The 12891-nt window shown below is 38.9% G+C and overlaps 1 protein-coding gene across 1 annotated transcript in view; it reads left to right on the forward strand.

Moving 5' to 3' along the window:
- The first annotated feature begins 6838 nt into the window (after positions 1–6838).
- LOC306915255 (cilia- and flagella-associated protein 52-like) overlaps positions 6839–12891 on the forward strand; it is an 87607-nt gene continuing 81554 nt past the window's right edge. Inside the window, exon 1 of the mRNA XM_079492541.1 lies at positions 6839–6911. The gene's annotated coding sequence lies outside the window, so the exon portion shown is untranslated. The remainder of the gene's footprint in view (positions 6912–12891) is intronic.

The following is a 12891-nucleotide window of genomic DNA, read 5'->3' on the forward strand; positions in this document are numbered from 1 at the left end:
AAATTCAAAATATAGCTCCAAGAGTCTGGTTATGTGAGTATCTAAGGGCCATCAAATATGTAATTTTACATCAAGTCCAAAGCTCGGGCCCTTATACATTACAGCATATATGCCCTAAAAATATTCTAAACTTTTTTACGTTGTTAACCCTACTCCTGTATAGTGTGTTCTTTTCTCTTCTTGCTGCAGAGCTATACCGTATTGGTTCCATATAACCATCTCTTGACATGGAAAAACTAAAGCCACACAGCCGCTCACAGATGTATGTATGTGGTGGTCTGCCATATCCTTTGACAGACCACCGAGGCTGTTCGTGCTGAATGTTGGTATCAACAGGATGTGTAGCTCGCATGCATTTTGAGAGGCCTAGTAGAATGGACTCATTTTAGTCAGCGGTGCAGTTGACATCTTTCATTTTGGTTTCCAGGAAACGCACGCACGCACGCACGCACGCACGCACGCACGCACGCACGCACGCACGCACGCACGCACGCACGCACGCACGCACGCACACACACACACACACACACACGCACACACACACACACACTATTCTATAATATTTTTGCGGCTTTCGCCTTTATTTTATATTTTTTATAGGGGGACAGACAGTAGGCTGACAGGAAATGGGGGAGATTGATGGGGGTGTGACATGCAGTAAAGGCCATCGGGATCGGGAGTCGAACCCGCGGCACACTGCCAGACTCGGGCTACCGGCCAAGCGGTGCCTGGACTGCTGGCCACGGCCCAGGCCACGGGGGTGATTGTGACTGACAGATTGACACACAGACACTTTGGAGCTTGCCTATGGCAGGTTGCTAGTAAATGATTTAAACATTTTAGACATTAAATATGCCATTTAGTTGCACAGTCTTGATAGATTTCACAGCTGCTTTTGAAAACATTTGATATAAAAATGTGTGACTTCTATAGCCTACAGCAGACATACAGTATGTACACATTCCCCTTTCTATTCATGATTTAACTGATTTCACACAAACTGAATGGTCGGTATAGGCAGAGATTATATACTGGTATCCCTAGACTCCTTCAAAACTGCTATCAAATAGCACTTACAGTACATGTGGCTGCATTTCGAAACTGGCCCCTGTCAAAAAAGTTAAAGTCCCCCCCCCCCCTCTTTCCCATAGGCTACTGTACACGTTTTCCTCTTTTTAAACTTTTTTTAACTACGATGATTTCTTTCTTTTTTTTGCATAGAAGCGTATTTGTACGTCTTTAAATGTTCTGATGAATTGAAAATGGAGGACCCTGATGTAAACACGTCTAAGTGTTTTTTTTTCTTCTGGTTTTATCCTCGTAGCAGCTTTTGTATTGACCTGTACTTTAGTTGAACTTACCTATTCTACAAACTGTGAATACAAATTTTAAATCAATCAAATAGTGTGTGTGTGTGTGTGTGTGTGTGTGTGTGTGTGTGTGTGTGTGCGTGCGTGCGTGCGTGCGTGCGTGCGTGCGTGCGTGCGTGCGTGCGTGCGTGCGTGTGTGTGTGTGTCGGTCCTCTAACAACGCAGAGTCAGCAGTGATTTCACTTCCACCATTATGAGGTGCCACAAATGTCACAGTTTGATGCAGAAATGGGATTTTTGTTGTTGTTGGTATAATTACTGCTTATTGATTGTATCTATCCTTTGGGGGAGGATCTTTTATAAATCCAATTCGCTTTTTTTCTCCCTTCCTGCATAATTGTCTTGTATTTTCTGTATTTTTATTTCTATTTTCTGTATTGTTGTATTTTCTGTCTTTGTGTGTTTTCTCAAGTGATCAAGTGATCAAATCAAATCAAATGGATCTTGGGCTGGCCTGCAAGTTTGACAGGAAGTGCATTTTCATGTTCCTCCCAGTCACATGATGCATTTTCCACTTAGTAAACCTTGATCATCAGACTAAACCTTTCATTTGAGGCAGCTTTCCGTCAAAACAATGACTGACAAATTGTTTGTTCTGCTTCTTCTTAGAACAGTGTGTAAGTACATCTATTTTACGATGCTCTAAGAACAATATTTAACTCCGTAAAAACCTAGGCTATAATACAGCATTTCATGTATATTAGATATAGGATTACTATCTGGATAGGAATCCAGATAAGATTTTAATTTACATTTCATAGTTGTATTAATGTCTTTTTTGTCTTTTCTTACAATTAAAATTAAATTACATTCCAAACTTCTCATTCTATTTGATTTCTCACTTTTTTGTATTTGCTGTGTCTGGTGACTATACCATTGTTCTCTCTTCTTCAGCCTTGATTCAGGTTCCCCAGCAAATCCCATTGAAAATTGTCAAAATCCATGAAACCATTACTTTACGATGTCCACGAAATTACGATGGGGAGTTTCTTTTCTGGTATAAGCAAAGGCTGGGACATACGCTCCAACAGATTTCTTTGGCAACCTATGACAAAACAGAACTACGGGCACAGTTTAACAACTCACGTTTCATCGTGGCAACAAGCATGGCCGATTCCAATCTAACCATTAAAAACATCAACAAAGACGATGAAGCTACGTACTTCTGTGGTGTAGGATCTCGATTTTCTATTGAATATGACAACGGCTTATATTTGGTTGTAAATGGTACAGTATGTCGCATTCAGTCTCTATGTATTACACTATTGATTACACCTTACACTTATCTGAATTGTACTGTTGACATATGAACATATTCATTGCTGTAGTTACATATGAATGTACTGTACTGTACATAGGCCTATTGAATCTTGTCCATTAATGTACAATCTCTAATGTCTTGTATTCCATTCTATTCTATTAACAGAGTCAGACCATGAAAGGTCCATCAACCAGACTTTGCTACCGGTGTCTGGGTCAGTCCCGCTCGGAGGCCGGGTGACCCTCCAGTGCTGGGTTGTCTCTGGGAGTAGAGGAGATGATGCCCAGTGTACTGGAGGACACAATGTGTTCTGGTTCCGAAATGAGTCCCATCCTGGCATGGTTTCATCTCACTGGGACAGGAGTAGAGGATGTCAAACCAAGGCTGGTTCTGCTCCACAGAGATGTGTCTACAGTCTCTCCACAGACAGTGTCCTCTCTTCTGATGCTGGGATGTACTACTGTGCTGTGGCTGCATGTGGAGAGATACTCTTTGGCAAAGGAGTTAAGCTGGAGATAAGTAGGATATGCATTTGTTTTTTTAACACTGATAATTTAACACAGTAAATTTTGGGGTAATTAACAGAAGACATCACACAAAATGACATTGACATTGTTTATTCCCTCTTCCTTTTAATGCACATATTGTAGGGATATTGACTCAAGTTGGGGAGCCATGTGATAAAACCTTGTAGCTTTTTGGCTCTACAGAGTATACTGTACCTGCACCTTTCACTGTGATATTTATGTATTGTATATTTGTATATTATTAGCCCACATAAACAAACAAACACTATCTCAAAAAGAGAAACTTCTATTTTATGAAGGGAATACAAAAAACATATGATACAAACACCGACAGTATAGGACGGTTCTGCATTGAAATCATTCACTGTTCAGTATGAATACTGTACATTTAAATTCACTTTTTAAATGTTGTAATTACAGGTGTAGTTTGATCAAATTTAATTGATATGTTGTCATTTAGAATTTTATTTGGCTGTTTATTCGGAAGCGATTATAGCTATTTAAGGATTATATTTTCAGTCCGTCATTAACAGATTTGATGTATTGTTTTGTCTCTGTTTCCAGGTCAGAAGCTGGACCCACTTGTCATTGTACTGGGGTTACTGTTGGCATGCAGTGTGATCGTGAATGTCATTCAGTCAATATACTACAGCAGAAATGTGAAGAGTGTTCGTGAACATTCCCAAGGTAAAATAGATGCACATGCATTTATAATCCATCATTATGTGTCGATGTTTCTCATGTCTTGGTTACACTTTTTTTTATTATTAAAAGGGAGGTGGTTTGTATTTAAATACCGTGCTGAATATTGAAACGGAGGACACAGTATACAGCGATGGCTCTGGCAAGATTCAGTTTAAAACCTAATCCATTCTTTGTAGTGTGAGTGAGACCATATCAATCACTGAGACATTTTGGACCTGCAAATACTGTAAGGCTTAAAGCCACGATTGGAATATATATATATATATATATATATATATATATATATATATATATATATATATATTAATGACTAAATGCACTTGCCTGTCTGGCAACCTGAAATCAAACTCCACTTGCCCGAACATTTTATTTACTTGCCATGCAGGGCACTGGGCAGTCGGACAACCGTTAGTGTCAACCCCTTTGTATGTACTGTAGGCTACTGTCCTGCGCCCCACCTCCCCGTCTTTGCAAATTTCTCCATACTACAATAATAATTTTGTTCACTATACTAGCTCGTTTCCTTTTAAGTTTAAATAGAATTAGACAAACCAGGCACAGGGACCTTCTGATTCCCAGGCGGCCTCTATACCCATTCAGCTATGGCCACTTAATATTCCTATAGTTCCTACATTAAAGTTGCAACACATTTTGGGTCCCTACTCATAGGTTCAGAAACACTGCCTTAGAAAGCTTATAGTTTCATGTTTATTCCATGCTTTTACTTGTAGGAACATGGAACACTTCGTCTCATCTTGGACGTGTCCGGTCAGCTGTCCATCAGGAACCGGTAATTATTTTTCAAGCAACCAAATCAGTGTTTAGCAATTTGACATTAGTATTTATGGACCTCACATTAATATTCAATATTCCTTTACCATGTGCTTCTCTCCCTGAGTGTGAGCTCTCTCAGGCATATAGGGTTGTGCCGTGGTCATCAAGGTGGTCTTTGTTTCAAGAATCAATACTCTGTCATTGTTGATTCAAATGTAATTGCATGATTTAATCACTACTCTGACTGGACTCTAGTGATTTTGGTCACAGCCTGATTAATATAGGTATATCACAATCATTTTTCTCCAGAATGGCGATGATGCGGTGAACTATGCAGCATTGGATTTCTCTGCAAGGAAAGCTAAAGGAAAGAAAAAGATGAAGCCGAGAGAATTGAACTCTGAGAGTACATACTCTGCTGTGAGAGTTAGAGAGTAGACTGGCAGTGAAACGCTTCAACATAGTCAACTGTTACATCTGATCTGAGATCAGATCAGATCAGATCAGATCAGATCAGATCAGATCAGATCAGATCAGATCAGATCAGATTACACTTTAGTGCTCACCAGTGGGAAGGCCAAGTACTGATTTGACTTATACCTGTATTTCACAAAGTGCCTCCAGGCCAAAAACGTTTCTTTTTAAAGGGGCTTAAATTGATAACATTATAATCATGACTTAAGACAAATCTTACAACTCTCGTTCTACAAAAATAGAACAAATCTATGGTGGCCTGTGCTAACTATTGCTAGTGGATGAGTTAAAATGCAGTAGTGGAGGTAATTCAGCAGGTGCATACTGCAGGTGCATAAGGATCAGGTTATCAGTCATGCAGAGTCTAGATGTACATGCTCTTCTCCAATGGTTCCCAAAGTGAAATTAGAGTTTGCCCGGGACCCAATAGCAGATCTACAAGCTCACAACGCGTTGCACCATGTCACAAGCTTGTAGATCTGCTATTATCTCTTTTCCTTAAACTTGTTTTTATTTTATTCGTATTTTTTTATGGAAATAATTTGTGTTATTTATGAAGTACTTTCCAAAACTGTTTTTAATTGATGAAAAGTTGTAATTATTTTTTGTTTAAACTTTTTGCTAATCTTTCGATAAAGGCTATACTATATAGGCTTTACTGCATATATTTTTAAATGTAGGAAACGAAAAAGGGGATATTTACAAAAAACGTTTCGATCCATACGGGTCTTTGTCAGGTATGGCGATACCTGACGAAGACCCGTAAGGGTCGAAACGTTGTTGATTTTATAAAGTTTCCTGCTGGAGCAACTACACAGTGTGCGGACAACCCTCCTCTTAATGTTGAATGAATGAATATGAAGTTAATCATATATGCCCAGTTGCCCACAGTAGGCTATATAACTTGTTTATTTTTGAAGGGTTTTATGTTGAATTATAATGAAATTAGCCTTGATACCCAGGCTTTTATTTTTGTTCACATTAGGCTAAAAAAGGAAATGGATATAATGAAATGGATGTACAGTACCTAGCCTATATGATTTGTGATTATTTGTGTAATAAATTACAGCTGATCACTGCTTCTAAAAAAAAAAAAAGGAAAAATCTCATAAAATAACCCCACCTGTCTCCCTCTGTCAGAATATGAATGACTTTCTGCATATCTTTAGACACATTTCATAATCTTCATTAGCCTACTACTTACTGTCCTGTTTACTTGCCTATATACGTGACGGTGTGATGGCTTATTTTGTCTTATTTTACTTTGACTGAATTATCTTAATTGTGTAATAAAAACGAAATCTTTCTCTTAGTTGTTATTTATTAATCTAAAATGGCAATAGCCTATATTTTTCAATACAAAACAAAACATTTTGTTTTAAAGATAAAAAGCAAATTAGAATAAAGGTGTATTGAATTTGTCAGATAGGCCTACTCACTAGAACAGCTAGCTACATAGTTCTCAAACTTTTCCTTGCCAATAAGGACCCCCAAATTGATATAATATAGCCTATTTGGCAATTTTTTCAAACACTTTCGAGATTTTGTTTTTGCCAAGTAGGCCTATCAAAATACATTTGCTTGGGAGTTGGGACCCCCTGCAACGCCTTCAAAGGCCCCTGGGGGTCCCCGGACACCACTTTGAGAACCAATGGTCTAGCCCTAGAAGGTAAACAGGATACAGTCGCATCACGTACCTCACCTAGGCTCCAAAGAAGCAGGCTCATCGGTTTTAATTTCCCACCGTAAAATTAAAAAATATATATCGTCATGACAAACTGCAGTGAGTGGATTCTCCAGGTGAGTTAGATTAGGCTACCTAGTTAGCTGCGTAGCATAATGCAATATGTGTAATTAGGTTTTACTTGGTAAAACAAACTACTCAGATAAAGCACGTCGTGTGCTGTCAAGTGTCCTTGTATTGAGCTGTTTTATTGTAATTTGTAATGCTTATGCAACCTGCAGGCATTAAAGCACATAAATGTAGCCTGTGGTTGTGGCTAAATCTGTAAAGGCTTGTAAAGATAAATAGGCCAGATACATAATTTGTTTGGACATTGAAATGCTGAAGGTGCTGTGTGCATACCATGCATGGGTCCAGGGTTATACTACTTTTAAATAAATACAGAATGTTTTGTCAGGGAGTCACAGAACCAACTATCCTTGTATGAAACCTCATACTAAACCCTCACTGTAAGTTCCCCTGGATAAGAGCATCAGCTAAAACTTAAAGTTTTCTAAACTAAAGCATACATGGGCAACATGCTGCCTTCACCTTCACTTCATGCGGCCCTCAGGTTAATATCAGAATATTGATATAACAAGCTGTTACAATTCCAAACATGCAAACATAACCAGCTTTAATTACTTTAGTCTAAATTAGTAGCTTAATGACTAGTATTAAAATGTATTTTTATGTCCAATTTGTATTTAGTTCATAAAGTTAATATCTTAACTATAAATGCACCAAGTCTCTGTGTGTACGTCTGTAATCCACGTAACTCGAGAACCGTTAGCCCCACCGACTTCAAATTCGACACACGCGTTTCACAAATTCACACCACCACAGGGAGTGCAGTGCCCGGTGTCGAGTCGGTCGGACCTGCACGGTTGTCCAGAACCGCTTCTGCCTGGGCTGGCGCCCGGTCTAGAGCCTAACTCGGCACCGCCAACTCAGCGTATGAGTAGCACGGCTTGAAGTTGAGTAGCACGGCTTGAAGTTGTGCGGTAAGTATTGGGAGCTGATGGTAGGTGTTGCGCTCCACCTCAGCAAACCATCTCCCAGAGGTCTAGCGCATTGAAACCACAATAAGCCTCTCTGACTGACTTACTTACTTATATAGCAAAAATGGCTCAAAACGTGCCTTGAGCTTGTAGATCGGCTATTTTTGCTACGACAGTAATATACAATGTAGCTCTCTGGAGTGAGTGTGGAAATTTAGTAGCCCTCTGGAGTGAGTGTGGAAATAGTGGCCCTCTGGAGTGAGTGTGGAAATATAGTGGCCCTCTGGAGTGAATGTGGAAATATAGTGGCCCTCTCCATCGTCAAAGTTGCCCACCGCTGTTAAAGTACAAATTTCAGAGTAAAGTTTCTATTTAATATCAATTCATTGCTGTATTCATGGATTAATTTAAAGTTCTCAGGCGCCACAACTGATTTCAGATTATTGGATAACAGAGTCACTTTCTCTGTTGTGTGCCGGTGTTGCACACTGAAAATAGCTTGCAGATCGGCTATTTTATGATGAGGAATGGTAAAGAGGTGGATTTATTTCCCCTTCTAAGACATTTCTACTTGCAAAAAAGAGATTTCAACCTTACTACTACTTTGTACTACTAGGACTTATGTTAAAAAAAATATGTTAAAAAAAAGTTTAATGAAAATTGTATGCACATTTATAATAATTATTAAAGGTATATTCAGTGATTTCGCTTCATTCAAATATCACTTGTTTTTTCTTATTTGGATAATCCTCCCTACTATAGAGTGTGCTGACCATATTAGGAATTCCTCCCTGTCCCCAGTGAGCCCCTGGGGTCAAAAAACCCTAGTTTCAGTTTTGGTGGCGGGTGGCAAAGCCTTCATCCAATCAGGATGAGAGGGGCCTTCCTCCAATCATGTGTGGGGGCGGGCCTTGGTGCACATGCTGTTGCACTTCCCCTCACTGTAGAGCGTGTGCATGTGCACATTTTGTTACCGGGGCGGACTGGGTGGTTTTCCAAATCACCCAAATCACTGAATGCTCCTTTAAAATAATAATAATAAATTAATAATTTACATTCGGTGGATATCTTTCACAATAATGCATGATACATGTTCTAGACATTCTAATGATCACACAAATATATGTATTACATGCATTTTAGTTACTTTTATCAGGGTTAAAGATTAAAGGTCATAGGTCAATTTTGATTAGAAATTACAGTCCAGAGATTTTGAAGTTGTGTAAATTTGTGCCTCTGTGGGGGGTATTTATATGCAAATATCAAGACCAATGGCATTGCAAGACTAAACAATGAACATCAATGATGATGTTTAGGTGAAAAAAGAATAAAAAAAAAAAAATATTAAAGGACCACTTCACCACTTTTCAACCTATCTTCATATAATAGGTCCTCACTAATAATCATGATAAAATGGCACCATTTCTTTCTATTCAGTCTGTGTCTCATAGGAGGTCTGTGGGCAGTTCAGAGACCCGTCCTCCAGTGACATCATCGATGGGTCGTGTTTAAAAAAAAATCTGCCTAACGATGATGTCACTGGTGGACGGGTTTCTGAACTGCCCACAGCCCTCGTATGAGACACAGACTGAGTAGGACAAAAATGGTGCCATTTTATCATGATTATTAGTGAGGACATATTATATGAAGATAGGTTGAAAAGTGGTGAAGTGGTCCTTTAAGTGATTAATTAAAATAAAAATGTTACCGAGAAGCATCGTTGGGTCTTACCGGGTAAATGTAATGTGGTTCTCAACCTTTTCAGGCCGTGACCCCCAAAATAATCATATTTGATTGACAAGCACTTGGTATGTAGGAGTTGAGGAATTCCATTTTCGGTCCAAAAAAAAATAAAAAAGTGAAAATCTACAAGGTCACAACGCCTCACTTTAAGCTGTGAGCTTGTAGATCTGCTATTTTCATATATATAAGTATAGTACTTTGTTACTGTCTACCGCTGCCAATGATTGCTTAATTGAAAGTTATATTGTAGCAAGTATTACAACCTGATTAACACATCTAGATTTCAATGTAATCTCTCAATTTATTTGGGAATACACTAGTCATATTTCTAGGTGTAGCTTTTTTAAATTGCGTGCATGTTTAAAAATGCCACCGTATAGAGTACAAAATAAATTAGTATGTGCAGGAATGATAAACATGTTTGATTAAATTATGAAATGGTACATTATACAGTATGTGCCATATATGTGGCTCATGGTCACTTCACTTTCTTTCTTTCTTTCTTTCTTTCTTTCACTCAAGGCTATGGTGTCCCTCCCAACTTATTCTGGACCATAGGAGCTCCCAGGTGATCACCTCCCAGATGGAAACAGTGAGGACTGGAGTTTGACATCATCATGGCAGGGGTGTTGCAGGTGGACAACCTTGCTTGGAGGGCTATGAATGTGGAACCCCCTCCCCCCAGCAGCAGAGGAATAAAGTACTGGCAAGCTAGCCAGATGTACTGGGCTCGAGATCACTGGAGACACCGCCAGTAGTGAGATTGAGGTTCTAATCTATCTCTTCTCTATCCATGGATTCCAATTGGTTTGACCCTGACCATCATGTGCAGTACACAACTGATGAAGTCGGGTAGAAGACGGTTCAAGCCTTCAAGGTAGGAACCTTTTTTATTTATTTTTTTGCTGCTGCTGCTGCTGCTTGTGTTGTATGCTGTGTGTGTGTATAAATTACTAATGTAGCCTGGCCTAGCCAGCGTGATTTCTGGTGGTCTAGAGGGGCGGGTGCCACTGGGACCACGGCGGTGGATCCTATTGGTTCACCGATCTGAGGGTACAACTTCGGATACAACTTCATTAGGAAAACAATTGATTAAAAAGTTAAACTATAGAAGTAAAGGTATGGGGTTTTAAATGTGGTGAGTATGGGGGCAGCTTTGATGTGAGCTGGGAGTGAGATCCATAGGGAGGGGGCGTCCACCGAGAAGGCCCTGTCACTCCTAGGTTCGTCTCTTATGGGGATGTCCAGGAGGTTGGCATCACACAACCTGAGGGCGCGGGAGGGGGCGTGGTGTTGCAGGAGCTCAAAGAGGCAGAGAGGAGCCTGGCTGTAAGTATTTTCAAATTTATTCTGTGCTTGACTGAGAGCCAGAGGAGGTCACAGAGGACTGGTATGATGCGGAATCTTTAGTATAGTAGCCTATAAGTCACGCATGTTATACTGTCGCCATTGGGGGGGGAAATGGGGGCGAATGTGCTTTTTGGGCATGGTTCCGGAACTTCCGGCATGGTTCTTGCTTATTTTATCTGTAATGTAACAGACATTTTCTCTAAAAGCATGTATATTTGTAACTGTGATCAATATTATTTTATTGAACTGTAGTACTATACTAACTTTAGATTTATAAAGCCCTATTCCACATAACACGACAATCTTGGTACAATGGACAATGCTTGGTATCAATCTCATATAGTACAAATCTATGGCAACTACTCCCCAAAACACCTATCACTGATATGCACAATGTTGAACATGTATGAAACATACAGCCATGGGTGTCTACTTTCTGAAAAAGGAATTGCTGCAGGCTACAGTTATTTTTTATTCAGCAGGCTGCAGTGAAATAGACACGAATGTGTGCTTTTGGGGCGTACGTTTATATGGAAGCACAAACAATATTGACAAAAGTCTCTGAATGAATTATTAATCAATCCTGCTTGTGCTTCTCTTTTTCTGATGAGAGATATCTCTACATGTCTCTTAAGGGTTTCCTTCTAAGGCCTTTGGGATTGATCGATCTATAGACAGACATATTATATTAAATAATTTAAAGCAAAACTTGCCCACAGTGAGTAATAGTGATAGTATAACATGACCCCCCCTTCCCCCAAGCCAGAGTATATAAGAAATAGCTGCCACAATGTTTCAACAGAGATATTGTTCTGGTTTACTAGAGTACAAATATTAGACATATTAAATTATCTAAGTTGTGTCCTATTCGCGGATGACACAAGTCTGTATTGCTCAGGGGGGAGCTTCGACCGGCTCCTGGATACAGTAGAGAAGGAGCTTAGAATGTTTGATATTAATAAACTGTCTCTAAACTTAAGCAAAACTAAATTCATAATTTTTGGTAACAGGAAAATAGACAAACGGATCAAGATTAAGTTCGCCGATGTTGAAATTGAACAAGTGCTGAACACTAAATTTCTAGGTGTTATAATTGACAATAAACTTAATTGGAAATCTCACATAAACAATTTAAGAACCAAACTCTCAAAAACAATTGCAGTACTATACAAGATGAGACCAATTTTGAACCAGAAGTCACTCCACTTACTGTATTGCTCCCTCGTACTTCCGCACATCAGTTATTCTGTGGAAGTATGGGGGAGCAACTATCAAACATCAACCCAATATTCTTACTTCAAAAGAAAGCAATCAGAATTATAAATCACGCAGATTACTATGCACCAACAAATCCACTTTTTATTCAGTTACATACCCTAAAATGACATGATCTTGTAGACTTCACAACAGCAGTTATAATGTACAAAGTGCATAACAGACTTCTTCCGGGCTGTATCCAGGAACTGTTTGAGGCTAGAGATAGTAGGTACAATCTTAGGGGATTTGGCATCTTTAAGGGGAAAAAGGCAAGAACAAACAAAAAAGGGAGATCTATAACACAAATAATAGTATAAAAGTATAAAACATTAACAATATAGTATGCCACCCATAAATCATATCTTTAAGATATGATTTATACTTAATAATATATACTTAATAAGATATTATCTTATTAAGTATATATTCATTAAGATATAGTAATGTAGAATAACCTTTATTTTCACGTGCAATTGTGAATTCTGAGTGATCAAATTAGTGTTCTCCTATTCTCTTTCTTTTTTCTGTATTTTTATTTGTGTTTGTATTTTTTCCCTCTGTTTGTCTGTTTCACCCTGTTTGTTTACTGCCCCCCCCCCCCTCCCCCTGTATGTTAGATGTTTATATTATTCTTTTTTTCCTTACAAGTCTGCTAGGTGTAAATAGGATAGGCAAAATAACTAAAAATTACGTCTATTACGTCATT

This window comes from Electrona antarctica (genome assembly GCF_951216825.1).
Source record: "Electrona antarctica genome assembly, chromosome: 22".
In the NCBI taxonomy this organism is placed as follows: Eukaryota; Metazoa; Chordata; class Actinopteri; order Myctophiformes; family Myctophidae; genus Electrona; species Electrona antarctica.